We start from the raw sequence: 23,710 nt of genomic DNA on the forward strand, positions 1-23,710 counted from the left end.
AAATGGGTTTGTATGCATTTAAGGGCCATGCTCGCAGGAAGCTAGGTAATGCAATATGGGCCCCGCTAGCACAGTGGTTAGGCAGTAAATAACCTTTTTTCCATGATGATTAAATGTTTGCACTATAGTATTACTTTATTCTTGGGATGGTTTGTTTGTCGATTGTAGCAATGCTTGGGTCTGTGTTTTTTAATCTATTTTGGTCTACATGAAGGAGTGTAATTTATATGTTTTCTATATGTTTTGTATAAGTAATTGTTCATGTTTATACTGTGCATCTTCAATAAAATAAAAAAGAAAAAGAAAAAAAAGAAAACTCAGGATCCCTCTCCACCAACAGGTAAGAATGGCATCAAAGTATCCCTTCCCCACCCTGCCACCAAGGATACCTTTACTGTGGTGGGAGAAACCTCTTCTTGGGTGGAACCTGTACCAAAGGAGCCGTTAGCTACCACAGCTGGACTCCTAGAGGTAAAAGTACCTCTCTGTGGAACTACTGATCCAGATGTGCAAAACTGCACCATTTTAGTAAATATGGAGCATCCCTCCAATCCTCCCAGAAAAACTTTAGTGTAACAGCCCTGCACTGCCTCTAAACACTTAGGACAGCAGCCCTGTCCTGGTGTGGAGCTTATAGGACAGCAGCCTTGCCCTGCTCCAACTCAAGAGAAACAGCAAATCTGTTCTCTCTTACAGCAATATGGACAACGTTTTTGCCCAGCTATTGCTTTATTGAGACAACATCCCTGTCTAGCATTTCCTGCATTTGCTATAGGCCCAGTGGACCAATCCCACTGCCCAACTTTAAAAATACATACCAATAGGAACTCTGAGAATTTACACTCACACTGTTGTTTAGGTAAAAATCTCCAAACAGGGTGGTTTACATACCCACAGGGAAGTAACCATATAGAGGATGATAAAGGGAGTAACCACTCTATTGCAGATCTACTCTCCACTTATCACCACTTAGACAATAAAGTCTCAACTGGCCAAAGTTAGCCTTATTGTCCTTCATTGGGGGGGGGGGTTGTGTAGGAAAGTAGTCTCTTTCTAGCATGGTTACCCCCACTTTTCACCTGTTTGTGAGTGTGTGTCAGTATGTTTTAACTGTGTCACTGGGATCCTGCTAGCCAGGACCCCAGTGCTCATAGATAAAAACCTATTTGTCAGGGTGTTTTGCCTGTCTCACTGGGATCCTGCTAGCCAGGACCCCAGTGCTCATAGTTTGTGGCCTAATGTGTTTGCCTGTGTAGTGCCTAACTGTGTCACTGAGGCTCTGCTAATGAGAGCCTCAGTGCTTATGCTCTCTCTGCTTTTAGATTTGTCACTGTGGGCCAGTGACTACATTTACCAATTTCAATTGGCACACTGGACCCCCCTTATAAGTCCCTAGTATATGGTACCTAGCTACTCAGGGCATTGGGGTTCCAGAAGATCCATAGGGGCTGCAGCATTTCTTTTACCACCTATTGGGAGCTCAGAAAAACCCTTGCACAGGCCTGCCATTGCAGCCTGCGTGATATAACGCACACGTTATTTCACGGCCCTTTTCACTGCACTTAAGTAACCTATAAGTCACCTATATGTCTAACCTTCACTTGCTGAAGGTTAGGTGTAAAGTTACTAAGCGTGAGGGCACCCTTACACTAGCAAAGGTGCCCCCACATAGTTCAGGGCCATTTCCCCAGACTTTGTGAGTGCGGGGACACCATTACACGTGTGCACTACATATAGGTCAAAACCTATATGTAACTTCACAATGGTAACTCCTAATATGGCCATGTAACATATCTAAGATCATGGAATTACCCCCATCCCAAATGTGGTGTTGAGGAGACAATTCCATGCATCCTGGGGGCTCCACCATGGACCCCCAGTACTGCCAAACCAGCTCTCTGAGGCTTGCACTGCAGCTACAGCTGCTGCCACCTCACAGACAGGGTTCTGCCCTCCTGTGGTCTGGGCAGCCCAGTCCCAGGAAGACAGAAAAAAGCATTTCCTCTGAGAGCAGGGTGTTACACCCTCTCCCTTTGGAAATAGGTGTTACAGGCTGGGGAGGGGTAGCCTCCCCCAGCCTCTGGAAATGCTTTGAATGGCACAGATGGTTCCCTCCTTGCATAATCTAGTCTGCACTGGTTCAGGGACCCCTTCTCCCCTGCTCTCGAGGGGAAACTGGACAACAGAAAGGGGAGTTACCACTCCCTTGTCCATTACCACCCCAGGGGTGGTGCCCAGAGCTCCTCCAGTGTGTCCCAGACTTCAGCCATCTTGCTTTGCAAGGTGTGGGGCAATCTGGAGGGCTCTGAGTGGCCAGTGCCAGCAGGTGACGTCAGAGACCCCTCCTGATAGGTCCATACCTGATAAGGTAGCCAATCCCACTCTCAGGACTATTTAGGTTCTCTCCTGTGGGTTCTCTTCAGATTCTGCTTGCAAGCTTCATTCAGGAATCCTTTGCAACAACTTCAGACTCTTCTGACCTTGGATCAGCCACAGCCTGCTCCAAGAAATGCTGTGACTGCAACAAAGTGTCTACAAGAGACACTTTTCTTCAGCAACCTCAGCTCCAAGTCAGCAACTGCAACTGTTTCCTTGGTGTGTATGCTCTGGGGACTCCCTGTCTCCATCCTGCACCAGACAGACTGAAGAAATCTTCAGTGGAGTGACAGAGTCACTCCCCTGCTCCAAGCAGGCACCTTCCAAGTGACGACTGGTACCCTGGGACTCCTCTCACGGTGACGAGCATGCTCCTAAGGACACAGAGGGTGGACATCATCGACATAGACTGTCCTGAGGTCCTGCTGATGCAATTTGGAGGAGGTAAGACCTTGCCTTCCCCAAGAATGACGGTACTCTGTGTACTGTGTCTTCTTCACCTCCTGAGGCCTCTGTGCACTCTTTGCAAAATTCCTTCATGCACACCCTTGCCCAGGTCCCCAGCACTCCACCCTGTGATGCTCAACTCCCTGAGTTGTTTTCCGGTGGCGTGGGACCCTCTTTTGTTGTGCTGCATCAGCTGTGTTTTGCACCTCCTTTGAACCCACATCCCGTGGCCTCTGGGGGTGCTGGCTGGCATCCTGAGGGCTCTCTAAAGTGCTGAGATCCCTCTCTTCCTCCTCACACAGAGTTGAGGCCCCCAGGTCCCTCCTGGGTCTATCCAGTGCCATTTCGATTAAAAATGCACTTTTGTCATATCCAAAGCTTGTTGGTGCCTTCCAACACGAAATCTCATCTGCAACAATCTTCATGCTGTGGGACATCTTTTGCATCATGCAGCAACCTGCTGGCATCTTCCTAGTGTGCATCTCTGTAGTCTTCAATTAACCAGGGAGTCTTCTTTTGCACCCTCTTCTGGGTTGGCATGGGCTCCTGTCTTTACTGGAACTTCTTTCGACGTCTGGATTTGGTCCCCTTCCTTTGCAGGTCTTCAGGTCCAATAATCCAGCAGTTTTTCTTTGCAGACTTGGTTGTCTGCTGCAAAATCCCAAAACGATGTGTTGTTTGTCCTAAGGAAACTTGCAGTACTTTACTCCTGCTTTTCTGGCCTCTGGGGCGGGATAATTTACTTACTTTTACGTATCCTTACTCTCCCAGCAATACTGCACACACTACAATTGTCTAGGGGGAATTTGTGATTCACATTCCACTATCTTAGTATATGGTTTGTGTTGCCCCTAGGCCTATTTTCTCCCATTGCATTCTATAGGATTTCCTACTGTTTGCATTATTCTATGACTATTTACTTGTCCAATTTTGGTGTCTAGTGTATATATTGTCTATAATACTTACCTCCAGAAGGAGTATTGTCTCTAAGATATTTTTGGTACTGTGTCACCCAAATAAACACCTTTATTTTTGGTAACACTGAGTATTGTCTTTACTTGTGTAAGTACAGTGTAACTATAAGTGGTATTGCAGGAGCTCTGCATGTCTCCTAGTTCAGCCTAAGCTGCTCTGCCATAGCTGCCTCTATCAGCCTAAGCTGCTAGAACACTACTATGTCACTAATAAGGGATAACTGGACCTGGTATAAGGTGTAAGTACCCAAGGTACCCCCTACAAACCAGGCCAGCCTCCTACAGAGAGGCATGTTATGTTGCACAATTGTTGATGACCATTCACACGATGTGTACACACGTATGTCAAAGCAAGGGGGTGACTTGTAACTGCTGTGTGATTATCAGTTGTGGTGGGTTCCAGGTATCATGTCCAAACCTCAATACATGCTTTGTCACATTTTAACATTGACATGCATCCTGTATGTTGCAAGGGGCACATTTAACAATGGCAATTCTCATGTCTTGTCATACTTAGGTACCCAGGAGCGGAAGGATCCGGCAACCTCCTGTCTATCATCTACTGCCAGACCTTCAGACCATGAAAGAATGCCACATCACTCAGATCTACCATCTGAATTAGAAAACAATTGTGGATCTATGTCATCAGTTGGGGCCAGCCCTAATGCCTGCCATTCATCATCCAAATAGCATTACACCCATTGCCCAAGTTATGGCAGTTTTGTACTTCCTGGCCACAGGGTCCGTCCAAAATGCAGTGACCATATCTGCTGGGATGCCCCAGCCTATCTTCAGTCTGGTTTTGAATGATGTACTCTCAGCAATGTTGAAACACCTGGACAGCTAAATCAGCTTTCCTCATCATGAGAATTTGACCCATCTGGGGGATGACGTCTATGGTTTGGAACACATTCTTCGAGTGGTGGGAGCCATTGATGGTACACATGTTGCCTTGGTCCCACCGCATTGGCAATGAACAAGTATACCACAGCAGTAAGAGCTACCATTCCATCAATGTCCAAATGGTTAGTTTGAGGGATCTCTACAATTCACAAGTCTGTGCCCATACTCCAAGCTAAGTCGGTTCAACAATGCCCATGGAAGATCACAGCATGTTATAGGGTGGACTTTTGTGCACATGAAGGCAATATTTTGGTGTCTGGACAAGACAGGTGGAAGTCTCTTCTATCCACATGAAAAAGTGTGTAAGATCATTGTCGCCTACTGCATGCTCCACAACATTTCCCTGAGTAGGAATATCCCATATACACTAGATGAGGGGGAGCGAGCAGTGACACCAGGTGAGAATCCAGAAATGCCAAGTGAGGATGACAGTGATGAGAAGAACGCAGTGAAAACTTGCGAGTAGATCTCATCAAGCACTACTTTACCTGTTTGTAAGTTAGCATTGTTATGTTATCACTGTGACTGTATGAGGAACTGTGATTGTCAGGATGTGTGGACTAGGGTGTTTTTCCTACAGAATGTGGATGTACTCCTTTGCGTATACATCAAAGCTTTGCATGCTAAGTCAAGCTTGAACATTTTACTACCCTGATTATCTGCAGGGGTTGTGTCATTCTCATTGTAATGCAAGTGTATCCACTGATGTCTGATGTGAGCTTATGGTCATAGGTATAACTTCCCAAGCCAAACTCCTTGTATTATTCATTATACAGGTACCTTAACCATGCCATCCTCATGTGAGCATTTTCAGAGTCATGACATTGTCTGATATCTGATGTTGTTCTGACATAGGAAAAGGACATGGATTTATCCAGATAATGTTGGTCGCAGATTTAGGGTGTATGAGATGAGTCCTGTGCCAAGGCAGCTTGGACAATGTGTGGATGGAAATCTGAAGTGCATGATACACTGGTTTGATGTGGTGTGTTGGTCCAGATGTCACATGTGTGCAGTCTTATGGCCTTGAAATATGGTCTAATCAAGTGCAATCCATGCATTCTCCCTTCACATTGTGCTGACAATTATCCTGTATGACCTGTTTGTAGCTGTAGATGTGTTACCTCATTGCAGACCAGAGTTCCAGTGCCACAATACTGACATAGGTTGTATCATACCCGCAGATGCTTTGTCATTGTAATGGGATGGACCCATGATCAGGGACTGTTGTACTGCCCTCTGTCTGTGCCATGGTTTATGTAATGTTGGCAGACCTTGTTTTTGTATGTGAAAAGGGTCAAGCTCGTGACCACATCCACTAATCTGTCAGCCTATTCTACGTGACAAGGTCTGACAAAGCCCTATCTTCTGTGGTCTGGGGATGGTACTTTGGAATACCAAGCCTAATTCAATATGGTTCAGACATTCTTGACTATAACAGTCCAGACATTTTGACAGTCTATAACCTGAACAATGCAATAAAATGTTTGGTTTGACCAAACACTTGTGTCATTGTGTTGCTATTAATCCTCAGCATTACACCACCTGTAACATATCCCTCCTTCCATTACCACCTTGTGTCTTCCTTATGTGCATCACAGTGGCTTACATCTCATCATTATCACTATGTGTCTTCCTCATGTGCATCACAAGGGCTTACATCTCAACATTTCAACATGAGGAATAGAAGCAAGCAAGCAATGTTTTTCTGTTTGGTGAGTTTATTTACATAGGTTCAGGACACAAAAAACTGATGCTACAGAAGATGAAAGTGAGGGGATCAGTCATGGTGGATGTAATCATATTAGTAGATGCCACCACATTTGAAGTCCAGTGTCCAGTGTCCGACTACTATGGAAGATAGAATGTGGTTGGAGAACAGTCAACAGAGTGAATAATTGTCACACAAAGGGGTGAAATCAGGAAGAGGTCACTTGCTGCAGTGGATGGAGGGGGTTCTGCAGCTACAGAGGCAGAGATGTCTGAGGCAGATCCTTCCCCTGACATGGCCTCTTTTCCAGTGGCTGCCACTGATGTAGAAGGGCCTGGTGTTGCTGATCCAAAGGACAGGGTGTGGTGTTGCTCCTGGCCCTTGATCAGGGTTCTGCTAATCTTCCTGAACACCCCTGATAGGGAGGCCTGGATGGTGTTTGTGGTCTCTCACGTTTCCAGTGACTCTTGATGGAAGTCCCTCTGCAGCTACTTGATTTCCCTGAGTTCAGTAAGTACCTATCCCATCACGCCTTGGAATTGTTGGTAGGCTCCCAAGACTTGGCTGAGGTGTCCTGGCCAGGACTCTGCCCAGTGGCCTCATGCTTCTGGCCCACATCCCTCCCATGCACCCTACCCCCAAGTGTCTGCATCCTTCACACAGTTTGCCCCTACCACTGTTTCAGGACCATCATTCCTAGAGGTGTGTTTCTGTGACTCAGGATCCTCTACTGGGGGCACAGATGATAGTCACTGTCCTCAGGACACAGGTTGTAGGCGAATGGCTGCCTGAGATGTAGATGCAACCAGGCTGATATCCATGTGGTCATGGTGAGGCTACATGATATTGTTTGATATGGTACACAGGGGTATTTTGGGGGAGGAAATAGTTTTGGAGTCTTGATGGGCGGGGGGGCAGTACCTGGTGTGAGTTGCAGTCCTGTCACTCTCACTGCTTCACAATACCTGACAGCTGCCAACTACCCCAGTGAGAACATAACATATGTGCTTTCACATACTTACTGTTGTCTTCAGGCAAGGGGGCACTGTTCTGGGTGTTGCAGTGACAATGGCAGCGATTCCTGGCCTTATCAGTCCTGTCAGTGTTTGTACTACCCACACACTATACAGATCAACCTCTCAGGTGAGTACTTTTCAATGGTGAGTTCATGGACAAAGGTCATTGTTGAAGATGAAACTGTTTTGGCTGAGTGGAGTGACAGTAGCAGTGCCTCCTGGCCTCAGTAGTTCTGTCAGTGCTTGGACTACCCACACACTATACAAATGTCATCCTCAGGTGGGTACACTTCACTAGGGATTTGCCAAACAGGGTGAACTTGAGAAGGATACACTGTTCTGGTTTTGGAATTGTAGAACTATTGTCTACAATATAGTATATGTCTTCTTGTCATGACTTACATGCTGCTTTAACCTGGAGTCCGCAGAATGAGTGGCTAGGATCTTGTTCCTGAATGTTCGGCCTTGGCCTAGGTAGGGGCGACTCTTTCTGGTAGCCACGGTGCTGCAGGCAATGGAAACGCCAAGGGCAGGCCGTGTCCTTCAGAAGTAGTGCCAGAACTAAAAGGGTAAAAAACCTCCAGAAAGGAAAAGTTCCTGAAACAGGAGCAAAAAATGAAAGGTAAATACAAGAGCAAAGAGAACAGGAAACAACACTGGAACGGACGTGAACCAGAATTGAGTACGAGGAAGCAGGAGCGAAGACACCATCCAAACCGAAAGTGTTGCAGCACAAGGAGAGAAAGAAGCAAAGCCCTTATATACCAAAAAACAGGGAGCGACCCACAGGAAGTGCAAGGACACCATCTTTTTTTGAAAAATTAATTCTTGTGATATTTGTACTCATATTATATAACTCTGCATATGAGTGAAAAGTTTGCTAATGTGGTAAGATATTACAAAATATTGAATTTTAGGAGGTTCCCAGGCTGAGCTACACAAATGTTTTTATACCATCCAGAAGGCCGTTCAACTATAAGAAGTCTAAAGTCCCACCTCATTACAACACTTTGGTGTCTCTGTTAACATTGAAACATACCAGTTAGCATAACTTCCATGTAGCAAATCTTATCTTTTTGTATTTGGGAGTTGTAGGCATCTATTATTGAATGTCAAAGCTAGGCCTAAATGTGTAAAATAATTAGTTTGTTTAAAATGTTTTCATGATAACTCTGTCTGAAGTGTTATAGTATACCTGTCAGCCCACATGACATGTTTGTACCCCACAAGTGGTTGCTGAAAGATAATGCTGTGTCACACATTAAATATTTGACTTTTTTAATAAACCGTTTGACTTTTATGCAATGTGCACCATCTTAGCACACATTTACATTGAGCCTTAGCTGAATATCGCAGTTAGTTATTTCTAATGAGTGGGTATTTTCTCAGGGAAAAGAAAGGTACTTCGCATGTTCTCCATGCAATGCTTCTTTGTCATTGAATGTTCACTTGTGGTATTTTTTTTTCTGAAATAATTTTGAACCATTTAACCATTGTCTTTATTTCTTCTTTGCTTTATTTTCAAATGATAATCTTTAGCTCTAAACTAGTTGTGGATATTGAAGTTCTTTGTCTTTACTCCAATCTTTGCTTATATGTTTATGAACCTCTGAGGGTATATGCACTTTCTCTGAGGTGTGCCTTGTTGCATAAGCCAAGCTACCAAAGATTCATTATCACCTTGGACAGGATGTCAGTTATTGCTGAAAAGGACAGTTTGGCACATCACCCTTATTACTGACATCGTCCTCATTGATTCTGCTCTGATTCTAATTATAAGATGAATACAGCCAGACTCAAAGCATTCTTGTATCATCTCTGTCAACAACCCCCACCAGCAGCAGGAGGGGCACCGTATCAGAACAAATATCTGGTCATGTATATTACACAGACATCAACTTCTGTTATACTGATCCAGCTTCAACCACCAAATATATTCCTGATTCAGTAAGAGTGAGGTCCAATTATCTGTAGCTCCACTGGTTGTTTTGTCTTGTGTACGTCAGAACTTCTCTTTTTCCCATAAGCTATCCAGAATCACAGAATGTCTCCATATTTGCTCTAGCACCCCTAGCTAACTTCAAATGTTTGTGCATTTGAACACATTGTTTCTGCCTATCCATGGCCTCAATAAGAGCCAAATCTGTAATCATCTGTTTCATCACTTGTTTCCCACATGGGCTAAATTTTCTGATTTTCTTTCTTTTCTGACTATTGTCAAATGGCTGCTGACATCCTTTAGCGTAAATCTCCCTAAACATGTAACTTAGAATCCTTTGCTAAGAATCACATGCATCCACAATTGGCATTTTTCCATGGTGAATGTCCTTCCTTCTCAAAATAGTCAAAAAGGGTCTTTATTTTGACTGCTGATTCAGGATTTTGCTTGGAACACCATTCCCTTGAAGTGAGAATTGGTGAACCAAACCCACTGAAGTTACATCCAATGGCATTGTTAACATCACATCTGATCCCCTAATCTTAACAAACATTGTGTGGGGCATTTGAAACTGACAGGATGTCTTGTATTAACCCTATATGTCCAGCCATTGGCCAATGGCTGACGACTGTACTACCTGTCTAGTGTATCTGTCGTCCATTGGACAAGCACTGGGGACATACTTAAAGGCCCCTGTGATACTCTGCAGAAGAGGAAGTCCTTTATTCTTTTTTTAATCAGGCTGCCCAGGAAGAGCTTCCTGAGCAGGCTGATTTTTTTTCCTGTAATGATGATCTTTGTGCAGGGTGCACTGATGTCATTACAGAAATGTTGAAATTAAACTGAGCCATTGGGCTCATTTTATTTTCACAGAATCAGTGCTCGGTGGTATATCTCAGCCCACTGAGCACTAATTCCTTTGGGAGAAGTACTGCTAAAAGTATTCAGACAAAATATTGAGATACAAATATCAAGGCACACAAAAATCGAATTTCTAATGTCAGTAATATCAAAGTTAAAATATCTATTGTACTAATATCATTTACTAAAATAATATTTGCAAATATATCATTTTAAAATTATCTTTATGTATTTTAGTATATGTTTTAATTGTATATGTTATAAATTGTTTGCATAAATATTGTTCATGTTTTTTAATATGGTTTGTAAATTTGTTGTTGTTTACAAATGTAATTTAATCATTAATTTTACATTTTTAGTGTTGTGTTTGTAGGGGTATAGGGTGGGAAGTAAATTAATTATAGGTCATAATTAAGTGTAATTATTATTAATTATTTAATTATTAAATAATTATATAAATTATGTAATTAACACCTTCAATGCGGGCGTCGGCCACTGCCCGACGCCCGCACTACCTCCCTGGTGCGGGTCACGACCAGTGGCCGACACCAGGGAGGGGGTTAATAAATCAGGATTTTTTTTGTTTTTTTTTCTAACCCCGGGAGACACGGAAGCTTCTGTGACTCCCCCCCACCCGCCCCTTTGTGACGTCAGCGCGCCACGAGGCGCGCTGACGTAACAAAGTTGATTTCCCCATCGGAGCAGGAAGCAGCCTTGCGGCCGCATCCTGCTCCAATGGGGAAAACGGCCTTCCCAACGATCAGGAAGGCCTCCTAAGAAAGGGAAGAGTCTCCCCTTTCTTACGAGGCCTTCTGAAAGTGTTTCCTGGCCCCGATCACAGCTGTGCTGCAATCGGGGGCCAGGAAACACCACTAGATGCCAGGGATTTCACTTAGGGGGGTCGGCCACCTCGGAAAACGGGCCGCCCCCCCGGGACATTTTTTTTTTTTTTTTAAAGGTAGGTGCCCCCGGTGGGGGGTCGCGCCCCCCAGGGGAAATTTTTTTTTCTCCCAAAAATAAAATAAAAATAAATGGACAGGGGGTCGCCCGTGGGCAGGGAGACCCCCTGTGGGGGCAATATTTTTTTAGGTGTTGTAGGGTTTCCCTGGGGGCCATTGTGGCCCCCAAGGAAACCATACAACAACTAAAAAAAATAGATCTATATATATATATATATATAGATCTAAATATATAGATAGATATATCTATGTACATGGATATATCTATAGATAGATCTATAGATATATATAGATACATATCTATATATATCTATAGATCTATCTATATATATATCTATGTAGATAGATATATATATATATAGAGAGGTCTATATATATATATCAATCAATCAATCAAAGAGATTTATAAAGCGCGCTACTCACCCGTGAGGGTCTCAAGGAGCTGGGGGTGGGGGACGGGGGGGAAGAGGCTGGGAGGATCACTGTTCGAAAAGCCAGGTTTTGAGGCCCTTCCTGAAAAGAAGTAGGTTTTGGGTCTTGCGAAGGTGGGTTGGGAGGGCATTCCAGGTTTTGGGTGCAAGGTAGGAGAAGGATCTGCCCCCGGTAGTGATGTGTTTGATGCGGGGGACAGAGGCGAGAGAGAGGTCAGCTGAGCAGAGGTTTTGTGTGGAGGTGTGGAAGGTGACTCTTGTTGAGGTAAGCAGGGCCTGTGTTGTGGAGTGATTTGTGTGCGAGGATGAGGATCTTGAAGGTGACCCTTTTGTCAATGGGGAGCCAGTGGAGGGATTTGAGGTGTGGAGAGATGTGTTTGTGTTGGGTGAGGTCGAGGATGAGTCGTGCTGCTGAGTTCTGGATGCGCTGTAGTTTGCGCTTGAGTTTTAGAGTGGTGCCGGCGTAGAGGGCGTTTCCGTAATCAAGTCTGCTGCTGATGAGTGCGTGAGTGACAGTTTTTCTGGTCTCTGTGGGGATCCATTTGAATGCTTTTTTCAGTATACGGAGTGTGTTGAAGCACGAGGAGGTGAGAGCGTTGATTTGTTGGGTCATCAAGAGGGAGGAGTCTAGGATGATGCTGAGGTTGCGTGCGTGGTAGGCGGGGGTGGGTGCAGGGCCTAGCATGGTGGGCCACCATGAGGGGTTCCAGGTGTTTTTGTGTGGGCCAAAGAGGATTATTTCGGTTTTGATTGAGTTGAGTTTCAGGTGGTTGGCTGTCATATATATATCACTTTTGTCAATATGTGTGTGGTTTCCCTGGGGGCTGCGATCGGCTCCCAGGAAAACTAGACCCACATATAATATATATATGTAGATTTGCCGCCAGTTGTCTTGCAGTTGCAGCTTGCGTCTTCAAAGCAATGCATATACTTCAACTGACGCTTTTCAACTGTAGCTTTTAGGCAGCAATAAAAAAGTCAAGTAAGTATTGTGACTATGTTTCAGCTACAAAAGGGTCAGACTTGTCTAGTGGCAGTTTTAGTGCCATAAGGAAGCGCAGAAGGCTTATATGCCTACTGCAAAGAGCAAATCTGTATTTTAGGTAAATAGCTGAGTACATTAGTAAAGTCAGCCATTACCTGCGCTATAATACCAATGAAATGTATGTGCGGGGTGGAGGGCGGCTATGGAGAGATGATGGGCACATTTGCTGGGTGGTAATGAGGGAATCCGAGGAGAAGGGAGTGGGAGCACCAATAATGATTGTTGGACTGGGCGCAGGAGGTGCTAAAGACTGTGACGAATGGTATGTGACAAGGTGTTTTTTGAGTGTCTTGAAAGAACGTGCTGATTGAGGGAAGAAGCGCAGGTAAGGTGGCCTCTACTGTTGCACGTATCTCACACACACCATCGATTTTGTGACCGTCTACGTAGGCCAGTGTTTTTGAGCAACAGTTTAGCCAATAGCAGAGATGGCATCTTGATGGATGACTGCTGCCGGCACTCGGGTTATAGAGGACAGCTCTGACATAGGATCAGAGACTGAGACATCAGATACTGAGACAGCATCTGAGGGATAGGACAATGGAGCAGACTCTGGGAGTGATTTTTCAGTCGGAGGAGTCCCATTCGATAACTCCTCTTCCAGTACTTTATGAGGGAGGTGATGAGGACAGTCCTGCTGTCCTTTCGCAAGCTGTTTGTGCAGCTGGGTAATAGTGGGTTAGCCCAACCCAGAGAGCAGGTGAATGCGGCGGCAAGCAGACAGAGAGAGAGAGTGCTCTCGTGGGAGCTCCCCAATTTAGTTCAGCCCCAAATTCCACCGCCCAAATCGTATTGTGGAGACATCAAAATTATCTATGGCAAAACAAACTGGTTTTGTAAGGCAGGAACCTGTGGTTTTGGTCCTGGGTTCGGCGGCCATATAGAGAAACACACTAAACCCAAACATTTCTGGAAACTAGACATTCGGGGGAGTCCATGGAGTTGTGACTTGTGTTGATTCCCCAAAGTTTTCTTACCCAGAATACCCTGCAAAGCTGAAATGTTGAATAAAAACTCACATTTCTGTCACACAAACTACAGGAATATGCTGGGATCCACAAAATTCCTACCACCCAGTGACTCCTCAACTGTCCTGATAAAAACACTACCCCACTTGAGTGCCTACACCTAGTGCTTGCGTCAGGAATGGATCACCCCAGGGTCAACAGCTGCCTCATGTAAGGACCAACATTGACCGTTGTGTGATCTATTCCTGTCGCGGGCACCAGGCCTCCCACACAAGTGAGGTATCATTTTTATCGGGAGACTTGGGGGAACGCTGGGTGGAAGTAAATTTGTGGCTCCTCTCAGATTTCAGAACTTTCTGTCACTAAAATGTGAGGAAAACTAGTTTTTTTAGCCACGTTTTGAGGTTTGCAAAGGATTCTGGGTAACAGAACCTGATCAGAATCCCACAAGTCACCCCATTTTGGATTCCCCTAGGTCTCTAGTTTTCAAAAATGCACAGGTATGGTAGGTTTCCCTATTTGCCGGCTGAGCTAGAGGCCAAAATCTACAGGTAGGCACTTTGCAAAAAACAGCTCTGTTTTCGGTCAAAAAATGGGATGTGTCCACGTTGTGTTTTTGGGGCATTTCCTGTTGCGGGCGCTAGACCTACCCACACAAGTGAGGTATCATTTTTATCGGGAGACTTGGGGGAACACTGGGTGGAAGGAAATTTGTGGCTCCTCTCAGATTCCAGAACTTTCTGTCACCGAAATGAGAGGAAAACATGTTTTTTTAGCCACATTTTGATGTTTGCAAAGGATTCTGGGTAACAGAACCTGGTCAGAGCCCCACAAGTCACCCCATCTTGGATTCACCTAGGTCTCTAGTTTTCAAAAATGCACAGGGTTGGTAGGTTTCCCTAGGTGCCGGCTGAGCTAGAGGCCAAAATCCACAGCTAGGCACTTTGCAAAAAACAGTTCTGTTTTCTGTCCAAAAAATGGGATGTGTCCACGTTGTGTTTTGGGGCATTTCCTGTCGCGGGCGCTAGGCCTACCCACACAAGTGAGGTATCATTTTTATCGGGAGACTTGGGGGAACATAGAATAGCAAAACAAGTGTTATTGCCTTTTATCTTTCTCTACATTTTTTCCTTCCAAATATAAGAGAGTGTGTAAAAAAGACGTCTATTTGAGAAATGCCCTGCAATTCACATGCTAGTATGGCCACCCCGGAATTCAGAGATGTGCAAATAACCACTGCTCCTCAAAACCTTATCTTGAGCCCATTTTGGAAATGCAAAGGTTTTCTTGATACCTATTTTTCACTCTTCATATTTCAGCAAATGAATTGCTGTATACCCATTATAGAATGAAAACCAACTGCAGGGTGCAGCTCATTTATTGGCTCTGGGTACCTAGCGTTCTTGATGAACCTACAAGCCCTTTATATCCCAGCAACCAGAAGAGTCCAGCAGACAAAACGGTATATTGCTTTCAGAAATCTGACATTGCAGGAAAAAGTTACAGAGTAAAACATAAAGAAAAATGGCTGTTGTTTTCAGCTCAATTTCAATTTTGTTTTATTTCAGCTGTTATTTTCTGTAGGAAAACCTTGTAGGATCTACACAAACAACCCCTTGCTAAATTCAGAATTTTGTCTAGTTTTCAGAAATGTTTAGCTTTCCGGGATCCAGCATTGGTTCCACACCCATTCCTGTCACTAACTGGAAGGAGGCTGAAACCACCAAAAATAGTAAAAATGGGGTATGTCCCAGTAAAATGCTGAATTTGTGTTTAAAAATGTGGTTTTCTGATTCAAGTCTGCCCGTTCCTGAAAGGTGGGAAGATAGTGATTTCAGCACCAGAAACCCTTTGTTGATGGCATTTTCAGGGAAAAAAACACAAGCCTTCTTCGGCAGCCCTTTTTTCCCATTTTTTGAGAAAAAACGAAATTTTCACTGTATTTTGGCTATTTTCTAGGTCTCCTCCAGGGGAAACTACAAACTCTGGATACCATTAGAATCCCTAGGATGTTGTAAAAGAAGGACGCAAATTTGGCTTGGATAGCTTATGTGGACAAAAAGTTATGAAGGCCTAAGCGCAAACTACCCCAAATAGCCAAAAAAGGGCTCAGCACTGGGGGGGGGGGAAGGCCCAGCAGCTAGGAGGTTAATGTATTTTTGAAGTTATGTATTGGGTTGGCATTGTGGATTCCAAAGGGGTAAAGAGTGGGAAGTTAATGAATTATAATTAATTCATTATAATTTTTTAAGTAACAATAATTGTGTAATTGATAACTAAATATGTAAATTGTGTAATTGAGATATTTTTTTTAAGGGTAAAGTGTGGGAGGTTAGGAAATGATTCATTGATAATTAATTATTGATTTAATAATAATTATATGATTTATAGCTGTGTTAATTGTGACATTATCATATTTGGTAAGTTATATTTTAGGTGTGTGTTGTTTAGTTTGTAGAGAAATAGGGTGGGAAGTTATTTAAGTAATCCTAAATTAAAAATTATTTATTCAATTATTTTTTTTATTACTTAATATGTTAATTGTGTTATACTTGTTTATTTCCATGACTTCATAATAATAATATATGCTTTAATTGATAATAATTATTACAAATTGTAATAAATAAATCATTTGTTTTATTTTTGTTAAAATTGAGACATTTAATTTTTATATTTATACTTTTATATAGTTAGGTACTTAACAGAGTCGTCAAAATGTGTTATTTCTTTTTAATTGGATGACTCTCTCTCTCTACTGTTGCACTGAATGGTGTGGAAATAATACATTTTAGATCTCCTGAGTCCAACGCTTTCCCTACAGTTGCAACGACTGGAGTGGGAATAATACATTTTACCCCTCCTGAGTCCTATGTTTTCCCTACCGTTGGGCACACTGGAGTGGGAATAGTAAATGTTAACCCAATAGTGTCCAATCCTTTCCCTTTATTTGCACAGACTCGAGTGAGAATAGTAAATTTTACCCTTCCAGAGTCCAACACTTTTCCTACTGTTGCATCGACGTGAGTGGGAATAGTAAATTTTACCCCTCCTTAATGCAACACTTTCCCTACTGATGCACCAACTGGAGTGGGAATAGTAAATTTGAACCTTTCATTGTCCCATTAAATTGTAAATTTCACAACTCTGGTGTCTAACGCTTTCCATACTGTTGCATAGACTGGACTGCAAATAGTAAATTCTACCTCTCTTGAGTCCAACACTTTCCCTACTGTTGTTCGGAATGGAGTGGGAATAGTATATCTTACCCCTTCTGCGTCCATTGCTTTCCCTACTGTTTGCATACACTGAAGTGGGAATAGTATATTTATTATTGGTAGAGGTTAATAGTTTCATTAGTATTGTTTAAATATTTATTTTTATTATGTGTTTATGTATTTAACTTTAGATTTTTAATATATACATTTATGTAATTTTTTAACATATTTTTAGTAAAACATATGTTTTACCTATAGTTATTTTTTATGTATAATTAAATTGCAAATATTTTACTTTTTCTGCAGTATGTTTCTTACATTTTTTATCTTTTTATGTGCATACTTGTATTAGTATATTTAAAAAATAGAAAGTTATAATATAAATTCACATTCATGTTTTATAATAGTTTTCTATTATATATTTTTATAAACATACACACATAGATATGTGTGTGTGTTTGTTTTAAATAAATACTTATAAATACATATTTTAAAATATTATTTAAAAATATTTAATTCATATTATATTAATGTTTATTATAAAATATTTAACAATTACTGTTTTTAACTAGAAAACTATGGGGGTCATTCTGACCTCGGCGGTAAAAGCCGCTTACCGCCGGTCAGAAGGCCGCCACAATACCGACGCGGCCGCGGTCAGCCGCCACGGACATTCTGACCCACAACTGCAAAACCTCCGAAAATCCGCCCTCCACTGCAGTCCGCCACATCAGCGGCCAGCGGTAAACTGGAGAAGACCAAACCTCCACCGCCACGCCAACAGAAATACGCCCATCCCATTATGACCGGCAAATCGACGCGGCGGTCATTCAACCGCGGTATTCCATTGGCGGTAGACACCGCCGCGGTCAAAATACACCCACCTTTACAAACCCCTACCACATTGGACAATTTGAAAGGCACACACCTGAAACACATACACACACCACTCCCACACATCCAATACCATATAAAACACACACCCACATCACCCACAAACCCCTACCAACAAAAACCAGAGACGAAGGAGAGAGAGACACATCAGAGAATAGATAGCCAGACACACAGAGGCACACCGCAACATCACACACACCACATAGAAGCACAAAGCACCACACACCAACACACACATCATCACATACACCACCCCACACCTCATACACACCACCCCATGGCACCACAAAGGCACCCACGCTTTTCGGATCAAGAACTCCGGGTCATGGTGGAGGAGATCATAAGAGTGGAATCCCAGCTCTTCGGCTCACAGGTCCAGCACACCACCATAGCAAGGAAGGCAGAGCTCTGGCAGCGGATCGTGGACAGGGTCAACGCGGTGGGACAGCATCCCAGAAATCGAGAGGACATCCGCAAACAATGGAACGACCTACGGGGGAAGGTGCGCTCGATGGTCTCGCGACACAACATCGCAGTGCAGAAGACTGGCGGGGGACCCCCACCCACTCCACCCGAATTCACAACATGGGAGCAAGAGGTACTCAACATCCTGCATCCTGATGGCCTCGCTGGAGTACACGGAGGAATGGACTCTGGTAAGTACAAGGCCAACCACTTCACCCCCCCCCCAGCATGCTAACCCCCACCCTCACCCCCAACCCCCCAGCACACATCCTCCCTGAGAATGTCTCCTCAGCACAACCCACCCAACACCAACCCCTGCATGCCACCCCCAAACTATGGACACCCATCACCTAAGCATGACCACTGCACATACCCATCACCCCCCCCCACAAAACACCCTCACAACACCTCCCCCAAGGGAATGCCAGCACTGGGGGACAAGGGCACCCATAAAACGCAGGCTAATGCACACACAGAAACAATAACCATACCCTCTTACCCCATGCAGGACCCGAACGACAACACACCGGTCAGGAGGGACAAGAAATGTCCATCCCACCCCCGGAACAGGCCACTAGTGATGACAGCAGCTCTGTCGACCTGGAACCTGACGACCAGCCCGGACCATCGGGGACCTCTGGGCAGTCGGTTCCCCTCACCCAGACACAGGCCACTGCAGACCCAACCCCCTCTGGGAACAACCACACAGCTCCCACCCAGCGGGCCCATGCCTCTGTCTCTAGGACAGGTCAAGCAGCGGTGTGTCTACCACTACAGGGCCCCCAGGGTAAACCACCAACCCAACAACAACAGGGACCTGGGGGCAGTGGGAGTGGGCACACCGTCCAGGGGACAGAGGCCCAGGGAAACAGGGCAACTCGGAGGGCTGCTGTGCGACAGGGGGGGGAGGAGAGGCCCAGGGAACCCACTCTCCAAGAGGCCCTCACCACCATCATGGCTGCCTACCACCACTCACAAGAGACGATGGCGACGGTACTGGCCAGGTTCCAGGAGATCCAGGCACAGCAGGAGCAACGCTACATGGGGTTCAGCGACCAACTCAGCAACATCTCAACCGCTATGGGGAGCATAGTCCAGGCCCTGAACCGCATAGAGGACACGTTTCGGGACCATGTGGCATCACACAGGGCCCCTGTCACTAGCCAGGAACAGGAACAGCCTACCACCTCTGACGGCGCTAGTGGACAGGAGGCCCCACCACAACGACAGCCTCCCAGAACCCCACCTCCTGCTGAACAACAACCGCCCCGCAAAAGGAGCCTGAGATAAAAAAAAACGACAGAGTAGGATGTCAAGTCCCCCGCCAGCATCACATACCCCCTGAAGTCCTCCCACTGTCCCACATTGCCACTCTGTCAAACCTTGAACTGCCCCTGCTCCATCCTGCCACAGGCATATGGACAATGCACCTGTGAGACTGAGAACTGGACTCCGCCATGGACATTACTCCACCCCCACCCATCACTGTTTCACTATCATGTACCAATATCTATGCACTAATAATAAATCACACATTGCACTGAAATCAATCAGGACTCAGCCTGTCTTATTTACAAATGTATGACACATTACATATCAATTACGTATTGTGAACATTGTGAATTACACATACCGAGGTAACTTAGCATTAGTCCATGGGCCAACCAAGCCGAGGTCACGCAGTGGCTCATACAGCACAGAAAAGGGAAGGGAAAATCAAACATCATGTTCATAGGTCTGGGGGGAAACCGACAAAGTTGAGATGCAGGAGGCTTTCAGAAAATGTAAAATGGCATGGGTGATTATTACCTGTGTGCTACTGGAAATACTGTGCTATTACTCAGTCCCTGTTGTCTGTGTCGTCCTCTGAGTCTTCCTCCTCTTCACTCTCCGCAGGCTCCACAGCTACTTCAACACCACCATCTGCACAATCCTCCTGCAGGAAAGGAACCTGACGTCGCAATGCCAGATTGTGAAGCATACAGCAGGCCACGATGATGTGGCACACCTTCTTTGGTGAGTACATCAGGGATCCCCCAGTCATATGCAGGCACCTAAACCTGGCCTTCAGGAGGCCAAAGGTCCTTTCGATGATCCTCCTAGTTCGCCCATGGGCCTCATTGTACCGTTCCTCTGCCCTGGTCCGGGGATTCCTTACTGGGGTCAGTAGCCAAGGCAGGTTGGGGTAACCAGAGTCACCTATTAGCCACACACGTTGTCTCTGTAGCTGCTCCATCACATAGGGGATGCTGCTATTTCGCATCACATACGCGTCATGCACTGACCCTGGGAACTTGGCATTTACATGGGAGATGTACTGGTCAGCCGAACAGACTACCTGGACATTCATCGAATGATAACTTTTTCTGTTTCGGTACACCTGCTCATCGTCTTTTGGGGGTACCAAAGCCACATGGGTCCCATCAATGGCACCAATGATGTTGGGGATATGTCCAAGGGCATAGAAATCACCCTTCACTGTAGGCAAGTCACCCTCCTCTGGGAAAATGATGTAGCTCCGCATGAGTGTCATCAGGGCAGACAACACTCTACTCAAAATCTTTGAAAACATAGGCTGAGACATTCCAGATGACATGGCCACTGTGGTCTGGAATGACCGACTTGCCAAAAAATGGAGGACTGACAAAACCTGCACCAGAGGGGGAATCCCTGTGGGTTGGCAGATGGGGGACATCAGGGCTGGCTCCAGCTGGGCACACAGTTCATGGATAGTGGCACGGTCAAGTCTGTATCGAAGTATTATATGGCGTTCTTCCATTGTCGACAGGTCCACCAGCGGTCGGTACACGCGAGGATTCCTCCTTCTCATCCCAAGTCCCAGCGGACGGTGCCTAGGAAGGACAACATGGAGCACAGAGTCAGCCAAACCACAGGTACGTACAGACAGCTTGCACAGTTAAAGAATGGCAATGGGTTGAAAGGCGTGTATGTGTGGCAATGCAAGGCCTAGGCCTGTGTGTCGCAGTCAAAATTAAGCCATGTAGGCCCTTGAAATGGCGGCTGCCTGACCTGTGAAGTGGGACAATGGGATGTGAGGTCAATGCGCTGGCGGGGCACACTGTGGCGGTAGGCGGTCGAAGACCGCGGCGCAAAGCCGCATTGGTTAACATTGAAGCCTATGGGTTTCAGGAGCCAATGACGAAGTGCGCCGGCGGTCGCGGTACGCACCGCCGCGGTACGCACCACCGCGGGCGTGACCGCCATTTTCTATCTGCTTAATCACTCGAGACCTGATCATCCACAGGAGAGGACCTATACTGCAAGTGCTGCTGTGACCTCGGTCTGGAAGATACAATGGCTGCTGCGACTGGGGAAAGGGCCCCTGCCTTCACGTCTGAAGAGTTGGAGAAGCTCGTGGATGGGGTCCTCCCCCAGTATGCGCTACTCTACGGTCCTCCAGACCAACAAGTGAGTACACCGGGTGCACATGGAATGGGGTATGCCTGTGTGGATTGGGGTGGATGTAAGTTGGTGGGGTGGGGGGCGTATGAGGAGTGCAACGCCCGACAGATGAGAGCATGTGCCATATGGCAAAGTTGGTGGGGGGGGCCAATCACATCTAACATGCAGGTCATTGATGATTTCCTCCTTTCCACCCTGTACATGTCAAATAGGTCAGCGCCCATCAGAAGATCGAGATTTGGCGTGCCATCGCCAAGGAAGTCCGGAACTTGGGGGTCCACAACAGACGGGGCACCCACTGCCGCAAGAGGTGGGAGGACATCCGCCGCGGAACAAGGAAGACCGCAGAAACACTGCTGGGGATGGCCTCCCAACCTAGGAGGGGTGCCAGTCGCACCATGACCCCCCTGATGTCCCGGATCCTGGCGGTGGCCTACCCAGAATTGGATGGGTGCTTTAAGACACAAGGGGGTGAGTATCAGCACACTCTCCTATCTTTCTGCGCAGTGGAGGCGTCTGGGTGGGGGAGGAGGGCTGTGGGTGACATTAGGCCAGGACGCTTTCTGTAGTGTAGTCCTCTCCCTTAGGCATGGCCCTGTGCCCCCGGCCCCCACCTCGGTAGGGTGACAAGTACAGCCATTGAAGGTCCAGCATCTCCCATGTGCGCGTTTGACGTCTCTTGGCCTGTTGTCCTAGTCAGTAGTACTGAGTAGTGTACCCCGAATGCGCGGCTTAGTGCATTAGGCTCCTGTGTCTGTCCTCTCCGCCAACGGTGTTGACATTGCATGCACTCAACCTGGTCTTCTTTTTTCTCCCCCCACCCTTTCTCTTCATCTTCTTGTGCATGTGTGCATTAGCATCATCAGGCGGAGGAGATTCGGCATCGGAGCACGAGGGAGCTGCAGGACACAAGGCCCCGGTGGGCCCAGGAACAGACACCGAGGGCACCAGTGATCCGGAGGGCGAGGGGAGCACCACGACGGGGACCGCTGGTGAGAGCAGCGAAAGCGACACGTCCTCGGATGGGAGCTCCCTAGCGGTGGCGGCAACATCCGTGCCCCCGCCTCTACAGGTACAGCCGCCACCCAGCGCACCATCCCCGCCCTCCCAGCAGCCCCTCAGTCTTCGCTCCGTGCCCGTTCGCCCAGGAAGGCGTGCGTCTCCTTCGCCCCAGGCACCTCAGCCCCTGCCCCTGTTGCCCCTGCTGCCCTCAGTGCGGAGCTCATTGACCTGGTAAGGACGCTCATTGTTGGGCAGACGACCCTTTTGAATGCCATCCAGGGTGTGCAAAGGGAGGTGCAACAGAGCAATGCGTACCTGGAGGGCATTCATTCGGGTCAGGCTGCCCATCAACGAGCGTTCACTGCTCTGGCCTCAGCACTGACGGCAGCCATTGTCCCTGTTTCCAGCCTCCCTCTTCTTACTGCCTCCAGCCTTTCTCTGTCTCCTGTTCCTCAGCCTATCCCATCCACACCATCAGACCAGCCTGCACACACCTCAACACCCAAGAGCAGCTCATCCAAACACAAGCACCACAGATCCCACAAACACTCACCCAAGCAACACCCAGATGCAGACATGCCAACAGCCACTGCCACCCCTGTGTCCCCCTCCTCCTCGTCTCCCTCCTCCCTCCCTGTGACGTCTACACTCACACCTGCATGCACCCCAACATCAGCCAGTGCTTCCATCACCACCTCACCCTCCAGTATAGTCCACACTCTTGCAGTCACCACCCCCACTGCCATTTACACGTCCCCTGTGTCCTCTCCCACTGTGTCTCACCCCCTCTTCCAAGACACACAAACGCAGGCAGCCACCCACCCAACAGCCATCCACCTCACGACAGCCTACAGCACCAGCACCTTCACCCAATGACAGCACACCTGACTCTCCTACAACCACCTCCTCTACCTCCACTTCCATCTCCACTTCTCCTACCCTTTACCTTGGCCCTAAAAAACTTTTCATGGCTAACCTTGACCTCTTTCCCCCCGATGAGCTCCCCCATCCATCTTCAAAGAGTCCCAAGAGCACTGCAGCCACCACCAGCCCAGCTTCGGGTGTCACTGTTGTGCATGGG

Source organism: Pleurodeles waltl, chromosome 2_1 (genome assembly GCF_031143425.1).
Source record: "Pleurodeles waltl isolate 20211129_DDA chromosome 2_1, aPleWal1.hap1.20221129, whole genome shotgun sequence".
NCBI lineage: Eukaryota > Metazoa > Chordata > Amphibia > Caudata > Salamandridae > Pleurodeles > Pleurodeles waltl.